The 25,360-nt window shown below is 46.8% G+C and overlaps 1 protein-coding gene across 8 annotated transcripts in view; it reads right to left on the bottom strand.

Annotated features, from left to right (window-relative positions):
• The window catches only part of LOC142838364 (uncharacterized), a 169,731-nt gene extending 149,161 nt beyond the window's left edge, over positions 1 to 20,570 (bottom strand). For 2 of the 8 annotated variants that reach the window (XR_012908540.1, XR_012908541.1), the window contains exons 1-2: positions 20,068 to 20,501; positions 11,355 to 11,436 (exon numbers count right to left, since the gene is read on the bottom strand). The gene's annotated coding sequence lies outside the window, so the exon portion shown is untranslated. Of the gene's footprint in view, positions 1 to 11,354; positions 11,437 to 20,067 lie in introns of all 8 variants that reach the window. The other 6 variants (XR_012908545.1, XR_012908542.1, XR_012908544.1 and 3 more) reach the window with 6 other exon arrangements.
• Between the last annotated feature and the right edge of the window lie 4,790 nt (positions 20,571 to 25,360).

The raw sequence follows: 25,360 nt of genomic DNA, 5'->3' as shown, positions 1-25,360 counted from the left end.
CTCAGTGTATATTTCTTGAGTGCCTGCTGCGTTTAAAGTATTTGGCTCAGCACTTACATCTCCCAAGCAATACACAAGATGCGATCATATTTTGGCTTTTCACTTGCTGTCCCACATCTGCCTCCTTCCAGCCACAGCTGTCTCTCCTCAAGACCCTTGCACAACATATATATATATATATAAAATCCTTCATATAGCACCGTTCTTACTAGCTGAAGGTTTTCAACGGGCACACAGGTTTTCCCAGTTACTCCACATTTATGAAATAACCCCGTTTAAGGTTTATGCTCGCCAGCTGGCTTGCTTCCTCTAGATATCCGTAACCTTACATGTCAAAGTGGTTTTGAAAGCTTGGCACTCCAGTGCAACTGTCCCCAGCTGGTGTCAGCAGTGTCCAAACCCGAGCGGGCATCTCCCCTATCCAGAACATAGTTCCTCCTGTCACACTCACTGAAGATCACAGGGATGTTCTGACAGCACTGCTGGCTTGAGGACGCTACCTCCGCAATTCAGATCTGAGGTTCGGTTTATGTTTGAGCCAAAATCTCACCCTGTCTCCCAGGCTGGCCTGCAACTCACTATATCGCCCCCCCCCCCCCACTAGTCTCCATTGCAGTCTTCCTGCCTCAGCACACACTGTCAGACCCAGCAACAGATCTATCTGCACTTTAAATGTTGAAAAAGAACACAAGACTTACATTTTATAATTTAACATTTTAAAAGCCAATTGCAACATTTACTCCCCACCCCCTGTATACTGTATTGTCACATTTATTCAGTTAGTAGCAAAAGTAGCCAGGGTTTGGGAGTCCAGCAGATCTGTATTTGAATCCTGGCTTTGTTAAGCAGCCCAGTGTTTTTGGACTGAATCACCTGAGAGCGGGAGATGGGGTGGGGCAGGCAGGAGGGATGGGGGAGGGGGAGATACTCCTAACCTGTTTATGCTGTGGAGTGGTTCTGAGGCGCTAACCAGAACAGGGTGGTTCTGTGTGTAAGTCCTCAGTGGCCTGGGTTTCTTGCTTTCCTTCTCTTCCAGCCATTTGTGTCATTTTGAGTTGTTACTCAGCTAAATAAACCTTTCTTTTAGTAAAAGAAATGAATGGAGCCATTACTGGAGCCAGGGAGCAAATGAAGACACATTGATGTATCATCAATTGTGGGTTCCGAGCTCAGACTTTTTGTGACTCGGTCTTAGCTCCCAGGCCTAAGAATACACAATCAGGAGCGTGTACATGTGACACTCTTGAGTTGTGGTGTGTCACCTGGGAGACGGGGATAACACCTGCAGGATAATGGGTAGAAAGCATCTCAGCATAGACTTTCATACACAGTAAGCACAATTGTTATTATAGCCACTTAGAAACCTCTCGGTCAACCAGGTTTTACTAATTCACAACTTTTGTGTATGATCACTTCATCTAATGCTATGGTACAATTGTGTCCCTTGATGTTTCAGACTGTCCATCCGGGTCCCATGGAAATCTCTCTGCAATGCCAGGTATGATAAATATGCCTGTAATCTCCCCCATCTCGTCAGCTACTAGGAGGGAGGGAGGAGATCATGTGCCAAGCACTTGACATCCAGGGCCTGCAGCTTCTGCCTCAAAGGGATAATGACCTACCTTCCTTGGAGGTCTGGAATGAGGATTTTGAGGTTTGAGGTTTGAGGCCTTTGGGATGAGGAAATCACAGTACTTCATAGTACTTAACTTCAATGAACCCCCTGCTGCCTCATGTAGACACTAACTTTCTTTTCCTAAGTGGTTAGCTTATCAGCCAGTAGGGTCTGGAATTCACTTTTCTTTTTTTAATTATTGGCAAAGTTAGCAGGACCTAATGGAACAGGTATGTAAATTCAGCACTTGAGAAAGTGGGAGACAGAAGAAGTATCTTAAGTTTGAGGCCAGCCCGGGCTACATGGCATGACCCTGACTAAAAACAAAATGAAAAGAAAACAACAACAAAAAACCCAGATTTTTTTTTTAAGCAAAGTTGCATAATCCCAGGATGTGGTACTTCCCTCAGCAATTCCTCACAACGCACTCATCACTGGAAATTCTTTTTGTAGCATATATGAAACAGAAGCTTTGGTTTTCATTTAAATTTGAATGTTTCATTTAAATTGAAATTTAAATCTCATTTAAATTTACCCTTCCTTCATTCATCATGGGCTCTCGTTTCATAGTAAGTTTCTCCTTGGTGAATCTTTTCTTTCTCTGATTGTAAGAGCTTGCGGGAAGATTTAAAATACTAAGGCAGTTTAGAATATACAGAAATCATGAAGAAAATTAACTGATTTTGCTACCAAGGTATTGCCACTGTACTGTAATTTTCCAGTCTGATCCTCCCCACCCCTAAGTAAAGACATTTAAATAAACAACCAAGCCAGGCTAGGCTGATGGTACACACTTTTACCCCACTCAGGGGGCAGAGGCAGGTAGATCGCTGTGAATTTGTGACCAACCTGGTCTACATAGCAAGTTCCAGGACAGCCAGAGCTTAAATAGAGAGACCATGCCTCAAAAAAAAAAACCCAAAAAAACCCCATACATGTGTACATACATACATAACATGTAACCAAATAACATTTTGAGATATCATGACACCTTCCAAAACCTGCTTTTTACCATGTGCCTACACTCATAAGAGTATATTACAATTCACACAGTAATATCTATTAGACTCTTAGGTCATCTCCAAACATTATTACCAAAAATGCCTCATTACACATTAAATTTTGTGAGCATGTCTGATTATATTCTTTGGAGAAAGTCTTGAAGAATGAAAATCCTATGGTAAATATTAAATGGTTCATATATATTATGAGGGTTTTCATTGTTCTTGGTATTAGGTCTTCCTCCTTTTTCTTGTCCAGGTAGGGTTTAACTGTAAAACTTGGGCTGGCCTTGACCTTGGGATCTTCTGGTCTCAACCTCTCAGGAGCTTGCATTACAGTTTGGCGCTGCCAGGACTTACTGTATGCACTAAGGTTTTAAACATACAGTGCCCAGTCGCTCCCGAGGACACTCATTTATACTCACAAGAGGGGAGAAGTATAGTTACTGCCCTGGGACTCTAGCCACACACTTACACAGCCTTTGAAGCGCTTGCCGACGTGTTAGGAGGCGCAAGGGCTCTGACCATGACAAGGGCAAACCCACTGTCTTACACCTGCAAACCCCTCGCTCTGCCAGGGAAGGCGTCTACAGGACCCCACAGCTCCTTTGTCCTTTGGGCCCAGGTGACAGTTCCGTTCTGGACAGTCTCTCCCTCCTGGTCCCACTACAGCGCCCTCAACCGCTTCAGAGTCGCGCACTTCTGTTTTCAGATCCAGGACAGCATCTCAGCTCCGCGTTCTCAGCAAAAGTCCTGACCTCTTGGGTGGGAGGAGCCTAGGTCACATGCCCATACCCAAATCAGTTACTAAGGGATGCCCTTTACTGATTGGCTTAGCTTGGGCCACGTGATTTCCCTCTGGGTGAGAAAGAGGAATCAGAACTCTACAGGGGCTACGAGGAAGGGGCAGCTCAGGTGGAGGTCTGGCGTACTTACAGGATGACTAAGGCTGCATGTATCCTTATTTCTGGATCATTCTTGCAATAGAAACGGAAGCGTTCTCCCATTCCGAGATTCATGTTTCACGGCCATTAATACTGCAGACCCTAGAGCTAAAGACGTGGTCCTCCCCCTGGAAGGCCATGTCGCCTATGAATCGCTTGGATACATCATGGTTTTCAAAAGTCTGATAATTCGCAGCGGGATCAGTTCCTTCCACGATCAAGGTCAAAATGTTTGGATTCCTCTCCTACCTAGGTTCCAAAGATGGACTAGACAGCCAATGGTTCCAAACTCTTTATTCTGATGTCTCTGTCCCCTGCCTTCCTTCTTCTCCTTTTAGACCATTCTTTGAGTAATTTGGACCCTGGAACAGCAGGGCTCTAAGTCAGCCACCCAATTGATTCTGTTGATAGCGGGCACAACATACTCCAATGTGCTAGTCGTGGTTTAAAGTGTCCCGCTGAGGGCAAGCCATTGTCTGACCCCATCTGTGGTAATGCCCCTTCGTGCACCATGCCTGGCCTTTCCTGCACTCTTCTCTGTGGCACACACAGACCGTGACATGGCTTGCAATGGTCCCTTTTCACTGTCTTGGGATTTTTTTTTTTTTTAAAAAGACATGGAGGTCTTGGGAATTGTAGCGCAATTTCTAATTGGTCTTAATAATAAAAACCCAGAGTCAGATATTAGGGGGTGAAAGTTGAAAGATCGAAGAAGCGGAGCAGCCAGCCACTAGTTCTTATCTCTACAAAATCCTCAGCCTGAATGGGGTATCCTGTCTCTACAAGACAGAGTCCTCAAACTGAACGCTGTCTCTACAAAACCTCAGACTGAATCCTGAGCTCCTGTCTCCTCCTGCCTTCTATTCCTCTCTCTGCCCAGCCACATCCCTTCCTGTCTTCACCTCCTTACTGAGGGGATTAAAGGCCTGTGATCCCAAGTGCTGGGATCAAAGGTGTGAGCTCTGTTTCTCTTTTAGATTGATTCAATCTCAATGTAGCCCAGGGTGGCCTTGAACTCACAGAGAACCATCTGCCTCTGACCCCAGAGTGCTGGGATTAAAGGTGTGAGCCACTACTGCCTGGCCTCCATGACTAACTAGTGTGGCTAGCCCGGCACTCTGATCTTCAGGCAAGCTTTATTTGTTACAGCACAAACAAAATCTCATCACCACAGGGAACTTTGGACTGGAGTCTGCTTTCTGGCTTCAGTCATGTCTCTATCACTTGCTCCTTTTTAAAATGGCTCAGGCGTGCTCATCCGATTGCCTCTTCATCCTTCACAGGACGACTCACTTCCCAACGTGGACTCCAAACTCCCGTCGGATTCTTTCTGACATTCTGAGGGCCGCTGGTAGAGCTACCGCTTTCAGGACACAAAGTGGGCCCCTTATCTGCCTGGAGCTTTTGATCCTGACAGACTTAGATGGTAAGTAAGACTTCAAACCTCCTCTCTTCTACAGCCAGTCTGCAGGAGGGTGCAAGGCAATTAACGATATTAGCCTCTCTAGAAAAGACTTCCGCATGAAGCACCCCTAGTCAAACTATAATCCGCATTTAGGAATGTTAGGGGGCTGGGAGGTGGTTCACTTGGTAAGGTGCTTGCCAACTAGCATGAAGAGCTAGGTTTGATCCCCCAAATCGACATCTTTAAAAAGCCAGATATATGCTTGTTATTCCAGAACTGGGGACGTAGAGACAGGTGGGTCGCTGGTACTACTTGCTGGCCAGCCAACCTCACCTAATAGCTGAACCCTAGGTGACAAAGAGACAAGGTCTCAAAAGTAAGGTGGATGCCACTTAAGGCTGACATCTGTCCTCCATACAAACACATGTGCCCATGCACACATGATCACACACACACACACACACACACACACAGAGAGAGAGAGAGAGAGAGAGAGAGAGAGAGAGAGAGACAGAGAGAGAGAGACAGAGAGAGAGACAGAGAGAGAGACAGAGAGAGAGACAGAGAGAGAGACAGAGAGAGAGACAGAGACAGAGAGAGAGAGAGAGAGAGAGAGAGAGAGAGAGAGAGAGAGAGAGAGAGAGAGGCCTGGGGCATAAATAGGTCAGTGGCAGAGAACACGATTACCATGAATAAGAGTCCGAGTCTAATCCCCAGTACCAAGTGGCAGGCTGGCGGAAGGACTGCTTTGAGTTTGAGGCTCAAAACTCCAACCTGAGAACCTGACCAACCCAAATGGTGGAGCCAAATGTCTAGCTACAGGGTTCACCCCTGCAATCCTAACAACTGGGGGTGCTGCCATGGAAACATACGTTCACCGTCAGCCTCAGCTTCATAGCACAAGACCCTGGGTAGAAGAAGAAAGACTTGGGGGGATGAGCTTGCGAAAGAGAATGTATCAGGGAAAGGATCGAGAAAGAGCTAGAGCTGAATGAGCCAGTTTTCACTCAATGACGCCAGTCTGCCCCATTCAGCAGCATGGCTCCTCCGCCATCGTCCTTTACTATGAGCATAAACAACACGGAACGGCCAGAGGACGCACGCCGCTCGGGGTCAGAACTCTCGCTAGCGTGCATGAGACACTGGGTCTGACTCCAGCGTGCGAACAAGAAAGCCGTTCATTGTCCTCAATCCTTTCCCCAGACTCCAGCTGCCTGTGGACCTTCCCTTGCACATCATTGTTCTCACAGTTCCAAGCCCTGCATTTGGAGATGGCCCATTTATACACTGGCTCCATTCATCTGATTTTCCCCTGTGATCTCAGTTATGTTTCCAACTGTTAGCCCAAAAATGTCAAATAGAACAGTCCGAAAATAGGCAATGTATATGTTTTAAATAAAATCTTGTCTAATATATTGCTATGTCAGCTAATGTCCCTAATTTATAAGTTAAACTTATCATAGATATGCATAGGAAATAACCACAGTACGCACAAGGTTTCTGAATCTCCACGGTTTCAGGCATCGACTGAGCGGATTGGGATTATTTGGAGGTTCTTCCTTTACAGGGTCACGTGTATCTCAGTCTGGTCTTAAACTTCTGATCCTCCCTCTCTGCACCCCCCAGAGAGCTGGGGTGACAGACATGCATCACCAGATTCGGTGTGAACCCGGGTTTCGTGCTGGCTAGGCAAACACCCTGCCTACTGAGCTGTGTCCCTCACTGAGGTCGTAGGACCTAGGCTGTTTCACACAAAGCAAACTCGTCACTTATCCCCTTTCCTGCCTTTCGCACACACCCTTTAAAACTAGGGGCTGACCAGGACTGCTACTTGAACAAGCAACGACCCTGATCTTTTTTTCTTTTAACTATTCCGTTTTCGTTAACCTGAAATTATTAATTGTATGGAGATGCACTTCTCCAGACATTTTGCTCCTCTAGAATGTTCTTTCCTAGTTCTTGGCCGGCCAGAGGTTCTCCTGCACATGCTCCCTTAATCTTGCCCTGGCCAGTTGCGGGAGGGCAGAGCTGCCTTCTCTGGTTATTTCCATTTCAAGAGTGCAACAGTGGCAGTTTGTCCCTTCTGCCTCACCAACACATTTGTCTTGTCTGGTTAGAATTAAGCCCAGAATAGCACCTCTTCAACAAGGAATTAGTTTAAACCCAAGTTGTGCCAACTTTATTTAAGGCCTGCTTTTCAGCAGAATGATATTGTCAGTTGATTCTAAATAAACTGAAGTTTGCTATTACCCCGATGTTGTGCCCCTGTGCCACTAATTGGCTCATCTGTATTGGGAAAACGTTATTGATGTTGCTACCAAACGTTCATAAGTCACGCTAGAAATTGTTGATAATAATACACAGCCAGTGGAGAAAGGACAGGAACCAACCCTGGCATGGGGGTACGCCCTCCATATGGCACGGGTTGCAAATACAGAGGCCTGGAATAGGAAAGCCAGGCTGGGAAAGTCCTGTTGTCCCTCATCAAGGTAAAACTCAGGAAGCTGTTACTAAGAAGCAGATCAGCCTTATTCTAGTGGGTTGCCTGGGAGGGTGTGACACTGGGATGGTTCCCAGGGGAGAACACAGTAGGATACAGATGCCTACGGAAGGCCAACAAGGCATCTGAGCCATGGTGGAACAGGCTAGAGCTCAGGGAAGCATAGCATCAGGGGAACACGGGCATTCAACACCCAGTGACCAGAGGACGAAGGGGCAGAGATTAAGGTAGAAGTCCAGAATTAGTGGGGGCATAACAGGGGGAACGTTTAGGTATCTGGGCTTCAGATGCCCTGGCTGGAAGGAAGCAGCACGGATTTTTTTACCCAGTTACAATTGACATTTAAGTGCCTGGAGTGTGGACGCTGGGGAGCTAGGCCTGTAGGTAGGTGGAGCTTCAGAGGCAACCCAGCAGCTGTTGCTAGGGACAACAGCTGGCCAGCTGCCTTACTGTATGCTCCTGTGACACCATCACTTCTGCTTTTATGCTCACCCAAACGCTCCTTATCAGGTGTGTGGGTTTCTAGATGTGTCTGTGACTCTGTGGCTTCCAGGTTAGTCTGCCCCGCCTGTTTGTGCTTCTTGTGAAAAAGCTGTACACGCTGCTCCTCTGCAACAAGGGCTGCAATTTATCAGTTGCTCACTGCGTCCCAGGGAGTAGCAGGTTTATGCAGACTAACTTACTTGATCCCCAACCTCCTTCGTAGATAGTTCTTGTTATATCCCCAGTCTGAAATGAGGAAACTGAAATTCGTGCGGTTTATATAATCAGCCCAAGGCTGTACAGCTGGGATGCAAAAGAGCTCACACCTCAACCTTGCCCCTCCCCTGGCTGCCTTCAGTTGCTCCTAAAGACACACTTTATGCATTTATACAGCCACAAACCCAGGCAATTCTCACTGAATTTTTTTTTCGGCCACTAGATTTTTCTAAGTAGCTACTTCTCTACCTATCAATGTTCTGTCCTCTTTTGTCTCCATCATACCCAGCATAGCATCATGTAAAGCAGACTACCAACATCTGATGAATTATGATGATCAAAAATTATGGTTAGTGAGCCAGATGTGGTGCTGCATGCCCTTAATCTCAGTGCTTGAGAGACAGGGACAAACAGGTCTCTATGAGTGCTAGGCCAGCCTGGTCCACATAATGAATTTCAGGCAGCCAGAGTGACATAGTGAGACTCTATCTCAAAAAACAAACAAACAAAAAACCCAATGACCATCCAATATGATTAGTGGGAGCTGGGGACATAGTTTAGTTGGTAGAATGTCTGGCATACAAATATGAGGATCTGAGTGTGATTCCTAACACCCATATACAGATCTGTGTGTAGTGATGCAAGTTTGTTACCCCATCACTGGGAAGGGGAGAAAGATGGATCTGTAGAGCTGGCTGGTGAGCCCAAGGTACCAGTGAGAGACCTGGTCTCAAAATAAACCACAACCTGCTGGGAGGTGGTGGTGCACATCTTTAATCCCAGCACTCAGGAGGCAGAGGCAGGCGGATCTCTGTGAGTTCAAGGTCAGCCTGGTCTACAGAGGAAGTTTGAGGAGGCCTCCAAAGCTACAGGGAAACCCTGTCTTAAAAACAAACAAAAAAACCAAGCTGGAAATGCAACAACAAAACCAAAAATACTCATGTTAGATGGCCCCTGAGGTTGACCCCTGGCCTCTACAAGCATGTGCAATCATATGTACATACCTACAGAGGCATTCGGGAACAGTCTCACACATCTGTATACACTCACAAACACTCTGTGGTGGTTTGGATGAGAATGGCTCATATATTTGAATACTTGGTTCCCAGTTGGTAGAACTGTTTTGGAAGAATCAAGACTTGTGGTCTTGTTGGAGGATGTGTGTCACTGGGGGCAGACCTTAAGGTTTCAAAAGACTTGAGCCATTCCCAGTGGTGTTTCTCTGCCTGCTGCAAGATGTAACATCTCAGCTCCTGCTCTAGTGCCATGCCTGCCTGCCTGATGCCATGCTCTCAGACATGATGGATTTGGATTGTCTGAAATTGTAAGCCCCAATAAACTATTTCTTCTATAAGTTGTCTCGGTCATGGTGTCTCATCATAGCAATAGAAAAGTAACTAAGCCACACACACACACACACAAGACCGATTAGAGCTGTTGTTTTTAATCTTGGCTTTATGTATTTATAAAGTTAATTAGGAATAATACTTTATCACATAAAATACAATCAAGAGTCATTTAATGATGGAGACGCAATCCAAGAAATGTCCTTGAGTGGTTTGCTTATTTGTTAAGCAGAAAGCAATCACAAACACCTATATTGTATAAACTAATGTTTATTGGGCTACATGATATATATATGTGTGTGTGTGTGTGTTAGGTATGTATATATATAATAGGCATAACATACACACATATACACATGTATATTATATTATGCCTTATATATACACATATATAACACATATATATTGTGGAATATTATTTTGAGATTTGTTACTTTCATTTATGCTGTGGAACATTTGTTTAATGGTGCAAAGAAGTGTTGCATTCTTTCATGCTGTATTTGTTTAACTGTAAAGCTGTGCTACCCTGCCTATCTAAAACACCTGATTGGCCTAATAAAGAGATGAACGGCCAATAGCAAGGCAAGAGAAAGGATAGGCGGGGCTGAGAAATCTGAAAAAGGAGATCAAGCCACCAGATCTAGGAGAGAGAGAAAGAGGGCTCCAGGGTCCAGTGATGCAGCTACATAATCCGACATAGGATAAGAAGGAAAGAAAAGATACATAGAAACAGAGAAAGGTAAAAGCCCAGAGGCAAAAGATAGACAGGATAAGTTAAGAAAGGCTAGCTAGAAATTAGCCAAGCTAAGGCTGGGCATTTATAAGAAAGAATAAACCTCCATGTGTATTTATTTGGGAGCTGTGTGGTGCCCCCGCCCTGAGTAAAAAAAAAACACTAAATTATAAAAATTTTTATTGCTCACAGGGCCACGATAAATGAAAAGTGATATTAAATCAAGCATTAAAAAGATATGAGATTGACTCTGGAATAAATGACATAGTATCTTAAAGTAATCATATCTATTGGTAGGAGTATGCTCTTAACATGGTCCTTTATAGTAACCATCAAGTGTTATGCACTGTGCAGCTGTACTTTTATGTGACCAGGCGTGTAGGACTTACTGGCACCAGCATCACCCTACCCATGTCGATCATGCCTCCTGCTCCAGCCTTCTGAAAGCTGTGCTATCACTAAGCAACAAGAAGTTTTCAACCCCATCATCGTATCATGGGACCATGATCACACACGGGTCCACTGCTGGCTCAAATGCCCCCAACAGTCACTGACGTGCACACTACGCGAAAGACGGGAGCATGCAAAGACTACCGCTCCTGGGGGACATTTCTGTTCCCGAGAAACTCAGATGCAGATCAACAGCTCAACGCGTATGTCCATGCAAACTTGAGAAGTGAAAAAATGAAGGTTAAGAGATATAGAAATGAAGCAAACTGTTGTTTTTGGAAGCCCAAATCTGGAGAGCTTTTTCATAACAAGATGTTCACACTTATCTAAACCAGAGGTTGCAAAACTACTCCCCATGCCGCCCATATGCAGCCCACACCCTGTTTCTGTGTGGCCCATAAATGGAGAATTGTTTTCATATTTTTAAAAAATGGTTGGGAAAATATTAAAAGAGGACTGGAACCTCATGACATGGGAGAACTGTATGAAATCCAAATTTTGTCACCCATAAATAGCTTCACTGAAACGTCGCCATGCTTATTCAACAGCCCCTCCCTCCTTGCCTCGCTCCCTCGCTCTCTCTCTTCAGTCTTTCCTTCTTCAGCCATGCTGCCATATGACCTAGGTCGGTCCTGATCTTGAGACGTTCTGCCTTACTCACCTCCGGAATGTCGAGTGCCGGGACTGCAGGCGTGCACGCCGAACTCAGCTTCAGTCATGCGTCTCTGACGGCTGCTTTCTCACTGCAATGACAGCATTAAGTATTTGGAACGGAGAAAGAGAAGCCTGAAATATTTTCTATCTCATCCTTTGTAGAGAACGTTTGCTAATCACCCATCACAATAACGTTAGGATGTCACAAGCCTTTTAACATCGACGTTACTTTTATTATTTTAGTTTCTAAAGTTTTGTCTGTTTTAAAGATTTGTTTCATTTTTATTAATGTGTACAGGTGCTCTTATAGGCTAGAAGAGGGTGCCAGATACCCTGGTGATGAAGTTATAGGTGGCTGTGAAGTGCCAGTGTAGGCAGTGATTCAAAATCAGGTTTTAAGGCTTGGCATTGAAAAGAAAGAGTAACCCCCTCAATCAATCAATCTCTCTCTCTCTCTCTCTCTCTCTCTCTCTCTCTCTCTCTCTCTCTCTCTTTCTCTCTTTCTCTCTCTCCTCTCCCCAGACAGCTTCTCACATGGCCTCAGCTGACCGAGAGCTCCCTGAGCATCTGACTGTACTGTCTCCGTATCTCAAGAGCTGGTATTACAGTAGGTGCTCTGCTCCAGTTTGTTCTGGTTTTGTGTGATGTTAAGGTTTGTACCCAGTGCTTCTTTGCAAGCTAAACAAATACTCTTCCAACTGAGTATACCCCTGTGCCAAGAACACTCTTCCGTCAACAAGTCCCACATTTTCAGAGTGAAGCCGCCCCTCTTCTCTGTTGATTTCTCTACAGTCTTTTCTGGTAGCAGGCACATGAAATGGTGGCAGACTGAGATGCCTGTGGTATGTCTAGGAGGATGACAGTCTTCCTGCCTAGGGTCCTCTTTCTCTTTGATAGGAAACCGATACTGCGCATCTAAGAGCGCCTACGGTGCTGTCTGGAACTGTAGCGACCCCATAATGGATTTGCCAAATTAGATCCACTGATTATGGATGGAATAAAACAAACTGTTCTTTTTATTGTCTAGGACATAAAGAAATACAAAAGCAACTTAGGTGTCCTGGACACAGGAGCGACTTATCAGTGTTCTGAGAGGACACTTAATATAAAGGCGTATGGTCCCACAAGTAATTAATCTGCCCGTTAGGTCCCAAGTAAAACGAAGTACACAGGATTATCTGTCCCCTACGATTCCTTGTGGTGAACCTCAACTGAATCTTATTTGTTTATTTACTTACTAATTTATTTTGTGGTGCTGAGAGGCAAAGTCAGGGCTTTCTACATGGTAGGTAAATTCTACTCCTGAGCTCCATTCTCTGTCTGATTTATCTTCTGAGATCCAAACATAAATTTGACAGTCTGTGTCTGTCTGTCTGGGTATCCCTGTCTTTCTCCCACTTAACAGAAGTTTACTAGCTGTTTATCATATGTAAGGTACTCAGCATACAAAAATGTATAAAAATCCCAACTTCTTGAAGACCTTAGGGATCAGGAGAAAGACTACTGATCTATGCTAACCTTTCTTGACCTTTGGTGGTCCTGAGAGTTAATCCATGACACAGTCTCCTTTTGGTACCATTGGCCCTATGGTCTCTTTGTTCTACTTCTCTGGGTTCTGATTGTCTCCATTGTCAATTTCCTTTTTTATTCAAGCTCTCCATTAAATGCATTTTTGTTTTATCTTGCTTTTGCCCACCCTCGGCGATCTCCTAAATTCATAAATCCAGTTCCTGTAGCACTTCTGAGCTTCAGACTCCCATCTCCAGGTCTATAGTAGACATCTTCACTGGGGCATCTTCTAACTTCTAGTCATCTCAACCTTGTGGCTGTTGTAGGAGTCCTCATTTCAGCCAGTGATGCCTCTGCCCACACATCCAATCTTGGAAGAATTCTCAAGTCCACTGTGACAATGGCAGTGTCTCCTTTTGTGTTGCTCCCCATGTCCTGTCTATCACTAAATTATGTAACATAGCTCTGGGGGCTTTGGGTATTTCTGGCCCCATTCATGCCACCCTCTTCGCTTGGCAGCCATATTTCCTCGCCCATCTCTGAGATGTCCTTCAGAATAGTCTCTCCACATATGTTCTTGGCCTGTTTACCTTCATCTTCCCCTTGATAATGTGTTCCAGACTGGAAAAATGTAGATCTCACTTCACAGGGGAAAAAAAGGCAGCAAAATATACGTGTTGTTCTTCATAAAATATGTAGTAAAGCTTGGTTCCTATTGATGTGTCTGGAAGTGTCCCACAGCTGTCTACCTTTCCTTCCATCTACACACTGTTCTGTATTTACCCACTTCTCTATTTGGTGGCTTTTCAGTCTTTAATGACTATAAATAATGCTTTGGTGAAGGTCCTGGAAGAGTCATCCTTCAGTCCATGTGTGAATCTGTCTATTGGGTAGAGACCTAAAAGTAGGCTTGTGAGGTCAAAAGGCTTTGCATGTTTGAAAAGTGATCAACACTGCCAGGATGCCCTCTACAGAGGTCACAGCAACTTCCTCATCCACTTCCTAAGAACAGGTCTGCTTCCCCTATCTGCCTAGACAACCAGATACTTGAAAATTTATCTCATTGCTTTTGCAATGGGCATGCTTCTGTGTTGAGAAAGCAAGTAAGTATTTTAACACATTTTAACTCTCTTTAGTATTTCTTTGGTTTCAATCTGTGTGTTATATACTTTGCCCACCTTTTCAGAATTTTGGGTTGGTTGTTGATTTCATCTGAAATAATTCTAAGTTCTAGGTTCAGTCAGAAATCCTAGTGTTTTTATTATCATTCAAAACTCAGGGCTGTATTGCTGTAGACTATTTTTAAGTCACAATCTTGTCATGCTTTTGCTAGGTTTAATCTGTATGTTCATGGGGAGGGGACCATGCTTGTCCTATGGCATGTGTATGGAGGTCAGGGGACGACTTAGAAGAGTTAGTTGGTTCTCTCCTGCTGTGTGGGTACCAGGGATCAAACTCAGGTCATAAGGTTTGGAAGCAAAGGACTTTAATCATTGAGCTGTCTCAAAGGCCTCTCAAATTTTTACTCTAATAATAAGTACCAAGAGTTATATCACAGTGGACCTCACATTTGGAGGTTATGAATTGACCCTCAGAATTCCTGACTGCCTGAAACAACTTGACAAGATCACTTCATCCTCTACCTAAACCATCACATTCATTTCCCTAAAAGCCCAATGAAACACAGAATATTTATTAACTATAGAGTTAACTATAGAGCTTCAGAGAATGCCAATGACCTGGGTAACACAGCTAGGAACTCTTCTTCTTCTGAAACCCTAAAAGCCTAGTGCTCCATCATCAACCGCAATTCTGTCTTTTTTCAACACACCAGATGCCAATCCCACCCTCCCCACACTTTTTGAGACAAGAGTCTCACTATACAGCCCAGATTGGCCTTGAACTCACAACCCTCCTGCTTCAACTTTCTGAACTGTAGTATCAGAAACAGTAACAGGTATAGTAACATATATATATATATATATATATATATATATATATATATATATATATATATATATATAATTTATAATATACATAGTAACTATATATAGTATAGTAACAGGTATAATATTGTAACATATATATATAGTAACTATATGTAGTATAGTAACAGGTATAATATTGTAACATATATATATATATATATATATATAGTAACTATATGTAGTATAGTAACAGAGTAACAGGTTTGTGCCGCTATACCTGCTTCTAGAAGGTGGTTCTTCATGTGTCTAATTTCTACCAATTAGATCACTCCCTTCTTTCCTAAAACACCCAATGGTCAGTGTTAAGCTCCAACTATGTGCAAGAATCTTCACTGGATTTACATTTTAGAAGCCCTCAACTCTATGCAATAAAGAGAACGGTAGTGTGGCTTTGGTAATTAAATTACGTTACTGTGAAAAGATGCCCAGGGAGGTTAGAAAGGGGATAGGAAAGGACACTTCAGGTGGAGAAAGGGCTCTTGGAGGAGGTGATATTCTAAGAAAAACCAGAAGGATGAAAAAATATCCCTGAAAAGAAAATACTTGAGGCATGGTGAGGCTGGAACCCGAGAATGCCTGGAAAACGAGCCGGAGAGCTGGTCTCCACACAAGGCATGGAAGGCCAGGGAAGGAGTCTAGCCTGCATTCCAAGTATAAGCAGACGACATGGAAGGATTCTAAGAGGAGAAGCCACATGGTAAGCTATGGTTTATATCTTATGACACCTGGCTTGAATCAGGGGTCTAACTGTGCTGGAGAGAACAAGAACAATCACTCATTACAGCCTGGAAGGGTGGCACATACTTGTAATCACAACACTCAAGAGTCTGAGGCAGGAGGATAACTACTTTGAGGCCAGCTCAGGCTACATAGTTAGTGAGACTCTTGTCTTTAACTTTTTTCCTTCTTTTTTTTTTTTTTTTAAAAAAAGGGCCATATTATGAGAATAGAGAGAGGATGCTGATTTGGACTAAGATGGTGGCAAAGGAGGTAGGAAGATTAAGTTTGGGAAATGTTTTAGAGGCAGAGTTCAAGTCCTCGTAAATTGGACGTGCAAATCGGAGAAACAGAAGAACCAAGAAGGTCTACGCATGCTTTCAGCTCAGGGAACTGGCAGACTGTGATGCTCGCCAACCGGAAGATGCCCAGGAGCACCCAGAGTTCTCTCATGTCCGTTTCTTCTTTTCCACCTTACACCCGTAGCTTTACAGACCATGAGTTCACTCTCTTCCTAGTACCGTTGTTTGTTCTTGACGTGCCCTTGAGTCCTTCCTACCCGAGAGCTTCCTCCAGCTCCTTCCTCTGTTCTCTGTCCCCTTTACCAATGTACTTTTGGCCAAATAGACAGATGACCTTTGTTGCTAAATCCAATGGCTTTTCAGCCTTCATTTATCTTAAACTCTCCGGTGTTTAATGCTATTTTCTGTCCTCACAAAGCATCTAAAGCTTCTTGTGCCTTCTCCTTCCACCTCTCCAGTTAGCTCCCCAGTACCCTCCCTTCCTCACCTTTTTAAGTGGCATTTCCATGGTGCTGAAGCCAGGCCCCCTTCTCGTTTGGGGATTTCATTTGTAACCATGAACTCCCAATTATTCTAATGACTCTGACACAGATGCCTCTAGAGTTTTGGCTTCCTCTGGCAAGTAGTACACAGCTCACTTTGATATCCTATGGATACTTCAAACTCAGTAGGCTTAAAATTAAACTAATTCCTTCTTGCTGTGACCTGCTTTTCTTCCCAAGGCCCCTGTCTTGGTGACTGATACCGCTATCATCCTGTTTACCTAAGCCATAGTTCTCCCACTATGTCTCAACTATGTGGATAAAATCAATAACCATACTCGCTTGTCTTGGTATTGAACCCTTTCTTTTTCTAGAGTCCCCTTTTTGCTGTCTTAGTTTAAGAGTTCCTGTCCCTGCCCCCCTTTTTTTCCTTAGGATGCTGAACTTCCTTCCGATTAATCTCCTGGCTTACAGCATCACTAACAGATCTCCAAACAGCAGTGATCTTTTAAAAGTGGCCATTAAGCAATTTGATAGGTCGAGGAGTGGGTTCAGCAGTTAAGAGCACTTACTGCTCTTGCAGAAGACCCAGGTTCGGTTCCCAGTACCCACATGGTGGCTCACAACTGCCTGTTACTCCAGTTCCATGGATATCTGACATCCACTCCTGACCTCCTATGGCTCCTATATGCATATGGTATGCATGCAAAGACACATTAAATAAATAAATATTGAAAAATAATCAACAGTTTCCCATTGGCCTTAGAGTAAGTCCAAACTTCTTGGAAGATCAAGCTTCTCACGCTACAGGGAGCCCCATCATTTCTCAGGACTTCTGCCATGCACTCGGGCAGTGTAAACATCTGTGAAGCATCTTCTACTTGGGGGGCACCATCCTCTTGGCTCAGCTCTTTGGGTGTGCCTTTTGGTCTGGAATTGGCCTGCCTTTATTTTCCTCACCACTCCTGTAGCTCAGTATCCTCCTGTGAGCTTTCCTGTAGACAGCATCTCACTATTATGTGACCAACTGTGTCTTCCTTCGTCTCCTCCTTGTACCATAGGATCCTGCAGGCCACGGACTGTGCTTAGCTTTCTATTTCTAGGGCCACAGAAAGCACTCAATAATGGATTGAGCAGCAGAGTTGGGTTTCAAAGTCAGGACTTCTCTTTCCAGCACAAATCTCACATTTCTTCACACTATTTTTTTTTTTAATATCTTGAGTCTGAGGGATTCGAAATTACAACAGGGTATGTGTATATCTGTTGCTAATTAAAATACAGGCAAACAGATGTTTGGCTCCATCAGAATCCAACTGATAACTGGTTTTGGATAACCCTTCCTCCATCATTCCACCCCTGGCTCATTGGGGCATTTGGGTTGACCGCATCTGGAACAACTGGAAGGCCTATGCCTCGTCTCAGAAACAGTTGCACTTTTTGGCCTGTTGCTTCTCTACTACGACAAGACAAAGAGAGACGAAACGCAGAAGGAAACCAGGCAATCTTCTGCATGTGGCAAGTCACATCAAAACTCCCTGTACCACCACCAAGTCACCTTTCCCATGAACCCACCCCAGTCTCTACAGCTAGGGGCTAACGGGTGGATGCAGACAAAAAAAAAATCTAACAGCTAGAAATTGGAATTAAATGCAAGGAAGCATCAAGATCTTTTAGGAAGCTTCCATAAAACCACCGCCAGCATGCAAAGACCCACAATGGCTGCCTAGGCCCATCCAGTATACAGACGTGGAGACCCATCTTTCTTCAAAGCCGCGTGTGCTCTATTTTTCATCCAACAAATTATCTCCATCAGAATCCACCTATTTACCGTCTTATCTCTCTGCTATTGCCTTGGCGATAGTCTTGTTATAAATAAGAGGAAGGAACTGGAAGCAAAAGTATAAAAAGCAAGGCTTGCCTTATCAGGGACATAGGGGAATCAGTGAGAGAGACATTTAGTTCCCAAGGTGACAGGGTTTCCGGTATGTAAAGCTGCCCTGCAATCACACTTCGTACTCTTGGGGCCACAGTGCCAACCCATACTTGTTTGTCCTTCCTGGGCCTGGACTGCATTCAATTCTATGCCTTATTTAGTTGAAATGATTCCTTCAGCTTCAATGTGTACTTTTTAATGCTTCATTTTGGAAATATCACACTTAAATATTTTCTCTTCTTGAGCTTTAGTTCCAAAGCTGAGGAATGAAGATTTTTGGGGGGGGGGGTGAGGAGTGGGGAATGGATTTTTCTTTGCTTTACATGTCAAGAATGGCTTTCTCAAATCACTAATAAAGTAGCCTGGCAGGGCCTTAAGCCTCCTACGATGACGTTTTCCACGAGAATTAGCATTTAATTGGGATAATTTGTTTTCAACGGAAAGCAGAAATTCTTTTCCAAGAGGATCAGCGTGATAATGTCTTACCAGCTAGTGCAGCGAGACCAAATATAAACCAGTTCTGAGAAACAGGAAGTGAACCTGACTGGTCTAGTCTGAGTGTCCCTGGCAGTGACGCAAATACAGAAATCAAATTAGGAAAACAAGATCTGTGGGTGTGAGGCGATCGATAATAGACCAGGATGCTACAACATAAGCAAAGAAGCCTTTAACCAAATGCCATTCATTTTAATAACACCCTGAGCAGTTGGATTTTCCTGTACCACACTGGTGATTAGCGAGCGGGGCGAGCTTGAGTTCCCTAGCAACCGGATGAGCTTTTGAGACAGTCCTTAGCCTTTCCGTTAATCCCCTCAACCCCTTCCTTCGAAATGGATGGCTGACATGAAAATGTTGCAGAAAGTGCTTCTGGAGACTTCCAGGAGGGACATGGAAAGGGATAATAATGATAATGAATAATGATGATGAAATAGTAACAACTGTCCTGAAAATTGTAGGCAGGTGACGTTCCTAGGTGCCCACCCTGTCTCTACAGTTCACTGCTCTCAAGTCTAGGTTTCCGATTCCCCTGGGGGAAAAGGGCAATGGAGCTGAAATTGTCCGGAGTTTAAGGTGGTCTCCTCTTGGAACATGGGCAGTATTGTTTTGTCGCTCAGAAGCATCCCTCTGAAGGGAGGGTGAACCCTGGAACAGGTGGCCGTTTGTGTAGTGGCCGGCTGACTGATGGCTTGGGCAGGGCAAAATATACCACATTTTCTTTCTCCTTTAAGCCCTATGAATTACCTTGGTGGAAGGTGCTTGGGGTTGGGGGAGGGGGAGGGACGGAATGAAGCTTTTTCCTATTGATTGTTTAATTGCACCAGAGGCTGCTTGTCCAAGGCTCTGGCCAAGAGCGTCCCCCCCCCCCCCCCGTGTGTTCAGTGAGGCTGGACCATTTTCCCACCCTTTCCCCTAGATTTGAAGAAGACAACCCAGAAAGTCCAGAAAGGCTAGAGGAACCTGGGGTGTGTTGGCCTTTTGCTATTCAAGGGTGTCCTGTAGCGCCAGGGCTGCTGGGATGAAGTTCCTGCAACCCTGAATCATTGCCTCTAGCTGAGTCCTGAGTTCGGGATCTACAACTCCACCCACCGTGTGACCTGGGGCGACTGTCGGGCATTAGTCAAATAATTACTCTTACTGCTACTGGCTGGCCATCTTTTCTATGGCCTGGGTCTCTGTTAGCTGGGCATTTGACTCCTTGGGGCCCGATGGCTCCTATTGCTACCGCCATCCCACCTAACCCCCCTGCGCGCTCCCTTCCCAAGGCGACCACCTGCGCCGCCCAACTTACCCTCTGCCCCGCAGGGAGGGCCCCTCGGGGTAGCAGAGCCCTCCCCGCTCCCGGGCGGCTCAGGGGGAGCTCGGTGTTTGCCTCCAGCCCTTTGCTACCGAGGATCAGGTTCCTCCCCTCCTCCCCCTCCAGCTCCGGCCGCCGCCGCCGCCGCCTCCTTCTTGCATGACACAGCACAACCGCAGCTGCCGCAGCAAGTCCAAACCATCCGCCCAGGAAGCGCCGCAACCAGGGCTCGGGAGGGGCGGAGGGGGCAAGGCAGGGGTCTTGTCCGGGGGTAGTCTTGGCCCCACTTTGCACCACACACTCCCTCCTTGCCCAGGGCAAGCCAACAAAATGAGATTCAAGATGACCAGGCCGAGCCGTGGAGGAATGCTGGGGCTTGCCCGCAGAAGGGATGGGGCCAGAGAGGCGTGGGTAAAAGCAGACCCCAAGAAAGGGCAGGACATTTCAGGTGAAGAAAGGTAAGCCGAGTCCGTGAAGTCAAGGGCCAGGCTGTGGAGATTAAAGGAGGTCAAAGAGAGGTAAGGAGGTAGAGTTGCTGAGAAGAGAACCAGCTGCTGCTGGTGGGGGCGGGGGCGGGGGGGGGTTAAGAATTTGGGAAGGCCTGACCTGGGCACATAAGTAAAGGGCCGGAATTGGGAGAGTCAGGGGAAATATGGGTAAAGGATGAAACGTGAGGTTGGAAGGCCAAAAGGATGGAGGTTAATAGAATTCGAAAGGATGTAAGTGCGATCGTTTATCATAACTGATGAGGTAGGAAGCCGTACACCCAAGGCCAGGCCAGAAGGCCATCATCACCCACCCCACTCTTCAGGTTACTGAGTTCTTTTTTTTTTCTTTTCCACAATTTCGCCCATCTAGTTTTCCTTATAAAAAATGAGAAAGAACATGGGCCAACAGAGAAATAGCTGTTTATTTTAGATTTATAGGATAATATTTCCATTATCCACAAAAAGTTTGAGACAGAGAATTGCATGCAATTCAAAGTAGAATCCCCCTCACGAGACTGCAAGTCAGTAAGACTAAGTACTTCAAACTGTTACTTCCCACACATCATTGGACTCGAATAAGCCTTTAAAGGCTAATGTTGAAGTTAAATGCTAGCAGTGGGGACAGAATTAGTGGTTTCTAATACATGAAAATGCACATGCTTGCTTCCTATCCATACACATGCATATATGTATACATAATTTCTAGTGTGTAACATGTACAGTATGATTAAGGGATAAGCATGTTTTCCTGATCATCTTATTTCCCAAAAGCACGCATTTTATAGCCGTCATCTTGTCACCACTTGAAAGAACGTGGTCAGAAAAGAAGTCCCCAAACTGCCACTTTGGTTTTGTCTGTACCTTACAGGTCATAGCTTCATACCTCACTTCCTGACACAAACAAGTTTTTACTGTTGTCAGCAACGAAGCCCTAATATAGCTGCGGAAGAGAAAAACTGCGTTGCATTTTGCCTCTTGAGAGCATCATCAACAGTTACCGGAGGAATGTAATTCCAGAAAGCTCTGAAACTGGTGGTGATGGGAATTATGGAACAAATGCCTGGTTCTATTTGTTGTTATTCTTTGGGCATTCCTGTTCTACCAGCGATCTGCGAGTGAGCTCACTGAGGGGGCAAATCTGGTTTTTCTGTTTGACTTTGTAAAATTTAATCAGGCCTGAGAGGAAACTCACAGCTTTCGGGAGAAAATAAAGTAGGAACCACGAAATGTCATTTAACAGAGCGTGGGTTTGGTGACTGCAGGAAAGGATTTAAGGACGCTCCTGTTCCGTTTGCTGTGTAATGAGCACGGGCTCCACGCACGCACCGACGCCACAGCTCCCGGATGCAGTGGCTCCCTTATCTGGGCTTCTGCAGCGCCACAAGCCCCTTCGGGATGCTGCGAGGGGCTCCTGGTGGGTGGTGGTACAAACGCTGCGGCCGCTGCCGCCGCCGCCGGTCCTGCTGCTGTTGTTGCTGCTGCAGTCACGTGGGAGCCCCTTTAAGTTTCCATAGAGAGGCCTCTCCGGTGTCACATGATGGACATGATATAATGAAACAACATTGTGGAGAGGAAAGCATTAGGGGAGCCCACGGCTACAAAAACAAGTGAGTGAGAAGAGGTGGGAGAAAAAGAAACTACGCCACCTCCCCTGCAGCCGAGCGCACGCAGCAGCCTGGCGTGACAAGTGGGCGACGCCGGGGGCAGGGAGTGGGGGGTCCTCGGCCCGCCCCGGGGACCCTGTTGTCCACCGTGCGCAGAGCAACTTTTAACCGGCAGCCCCGCACCTGTCTCTGGGTCCCCATCGCTCCCCGCGACCATCCTGGGAAAATTCTAGAAGAATACGCTCTCGGAATCTACGTGCGCATCATTTTCCTCCTCGCTCCGGAGGAAGGAGCCAGAAAGGAAAGCAGAGCTGCGTAATGTTCAGACCACCGGTAAGTTCTGTAGGGTGGGGAAAACGGGCCCAGTAGGACTTGGGGACGGGTATTTGGTGCTCAGCTCCCACCCTGGGGGTGAAAAAGGTGTCCCCGCACTCCCCGTGAGGCAGATGGGTTGGCGCGTCATCCGAGCTATTTTCCCGGTGGACTCTGCTGACGTCCACCCTCGCACTCCCCCAGGGCCCCTTGACGCCCCCCGCAAAGGGCTTGCGGCTGCCGATCAGGAGGCTCGGCGGGCGAGAGAAGGAAGGTAGGGTTGCTGCGTGAGACGGGCATGTCGGAGCTATTTCGCCATGTTTGTGTTGCTAAGAGCACTTTTTTCCCCTTTGCGGTGGCTTGATGCCACATGGCTCCTCCGGAGCTGCTGCCGGGTTGAGAGCGAGTGTTTTTTTTTTTTTTCAATGTCCGCATTCCAGCTAATGTTGCGCAGATAAAATTCAAACTTGAGGTAAACAGACGACGAGGAGGAGGAGGGGAGGGACCGGCGAGGGGGGGGGAGGACTGTTTCCATTTCGAGATTCCACCTCTTCACTCAGCGGAGACCAACATCCCGAACCTGGAGGCAACTCACGCATGGCTCCCACGCCCCCCACCTCTGCTGTCAACAAGAAGTAAGGGCCGGGGGCGTGCGATTGGGAGGGATGCGACGTCTTGGTTCTCAGGGGGAAGAGGCAGCCCCTAGGAAAGCGGCGCTTTGACTTCGGCTATTATTTTGGCGGAGGGAAGCAGGATACGTTCTTTTGCTCTGGAGATGAGTAGGGAGGCAAGGGGTGCATATCCCCCCCTTCCTGTGACTACCCATGATCGTGTCGCCTCCACCTCTGTCCCCCCCCAGCATAGGTCCCCCCCCCCAGGCTGGATGGGTGGGACTTCGGGTTTCCAGAAGACAGGTTATCTAGCAGGTGTGTGGGGTGGGCATTTGGATTTGATAAGTCGCTTGGATTTGGTAGGAGACCGTGGAGAGGCAAAGCAACTGCGTAGGCAGAGCTGAGTCTAATACTTATGTTGGGGGGGACGAGTTTAAAATCAATAGAGAAAAATCAAGACTCCCCCCCCCCAATATGTCTGTTTGAGCTCGCAGCAAGGCTGCTGCGTGAGTGGCGAGGACGAGGGCGAGCTTCGTCATGTGGCACCCTGTAGGCTTCTGACAGCTTGGAGCCATCTACCCCCTCCCGCGCGCGCCCGGGGCGGAAGGTGTGGGTTGGGTGGTCCGAGGAGGGTGACGTCCGAGGCGGGGTGGGGACAGGCTCCGGAGCGCCTGGGTCCGCTCGGAAAGGCGTGTGAGGGAGGAGGCGGCCACGTGAGGGGGGTCCGCAGCAGCGCGCGAGCTGGAGGCTGGGGGCGAAGTGCGTAGCAGAAGTCGTGACGGGGGTGACACGCAGCCGCCGAGGCCGCTCACCGCCCACGCAGGCCCCCGCCGCGGGTGGGTGCGCACTCACGCGCCCGCTCCCGGGAGACCGTTTCCGGCGCAGGACCCGAGCCTGGCGGTAAACAGGGTGGCGCCCTCTGCCCTCCCGCCCCCGGCCTGGCGGAGGCGCGCGGTCGTGGCGGACGAGCGGCGGCGGTGGCGAGCGCGCGCGCCCGCGCGCTCGCCCCCGCCCGTCCCGCCTCCTCTGTTTTTGTTTTGATGGAGCCCGCGTGCAGCTGGCGCGTGTCGAGTCACGTGCCGCGGCCGCGAGGGGGCTGGGCGCGGGCGGCCCGGACGCGGGGGAGGGCGCAGGAAGGGTCGCAGCCCCCTGCCCTGTCCGAGAACTCCGCCGAGGTACGGTCTTGCCGGGCTGGTCGCAGTTATTTCTCCCCGGAGCAGCGGGATTTGGGTTCGTCGTCACAGCATCCTTGCCAGTCTGCTGTCCCCGGGGCTGGAGGATCAGCTGAGGGAGTCGAACGGACCTCACAGCTGTGTTATCACTGGACACGGAAGTCTCTCCATCTGGCTCTTCATCCAGGCTGCACGGTATAATCAACCGGAAACCTTTAAAATTATTCTCAGTACCCACTCTTCCTAGCGAGGGACCTGAAATCCGAATAGAGTTAGGAGCGAGGGCCATTTTCTTCACCTCCTCCTTCTCCAGGAGCTGTGACGCAGTAGGAATGAAATTGATAGGTAGCCAGCCTGATAGACTAGATAGTTGTTGAATCATCCATATTTATGCACCCAAGAGTGAAAAATAGCCCCAATAGTTAACATGTCGATCTATCACTAAATGGGGCCTCTATGTGCCAGACAGGATGACTGCGCAAACATGGCCGTAACCTGGAGGAGTAACAGTTTTACATTTGGGGAAGTGGAAGCCCAGGAGGTTCTGGCAGAGGTGGTGGTGTGAGGACTCCTGACTGGTATCCAGGGGGGCAGATCCCAGAACACATACTTGGAACCATGACTTGGGGCTGCTTGACCTTTGTGAACAGCCCGAGAGCAGTGCGGGCTGAACCGAGGGCCCGAGTTTGTGTACGCGGATTTCTTCTGTGGAAGCCTTTATATGACAGGTCCCCTTGTTTGAAAGGGAGGATAACCTTTTGGTAAATTCGTTAAGGCCTTCATGCTACCTAGTCAGTTCACTGTGGAGGAAGGGGGGGGGGGCTCAGCAATAGACGTTAACAGGTGGGTCCCTGTAATTGTTTTCGTGTTTGTTGTTGAACATATGTGTAAGCTGAAGAAGAGTCTAGAAGATGCATCTGTGTTCCACACATGGTCATGAATAAGGATGCCGTGGTGGTAATGGTTTGGATGTGACCAGAAGTGCCCCTGTGGGGTACAGTTTCTGCCATGAAAATTTTTGGAGGAAGTGCACACTTTCTGGGGGTATAGAGCCTTGCTTTTTTTTTTTTTTTTTTTTTTTTTTTTTTTTTTTTTTTACC

The sequence above is a fragment of the Microtus pennsylvanicus genome, chromosome 19, assembly GCF_037038515.1.
Source record: "Microtus pennsylvanicus isolate mMicPen1 chromosome 19, mMicPen1.hap1, whole genome shotgun sequence".
Classification (NCBI taxonomy): Eukaryota; Metazoa; Chordata; class Mammalia; order Rodentia; family Cricetidae; genus Microtus; species Microtus pennsylvanicus.
Note: the sequence above shows the minus strand (reverse complement) of the source record. Positions and strands in the feature narration are given on the sequence as shown.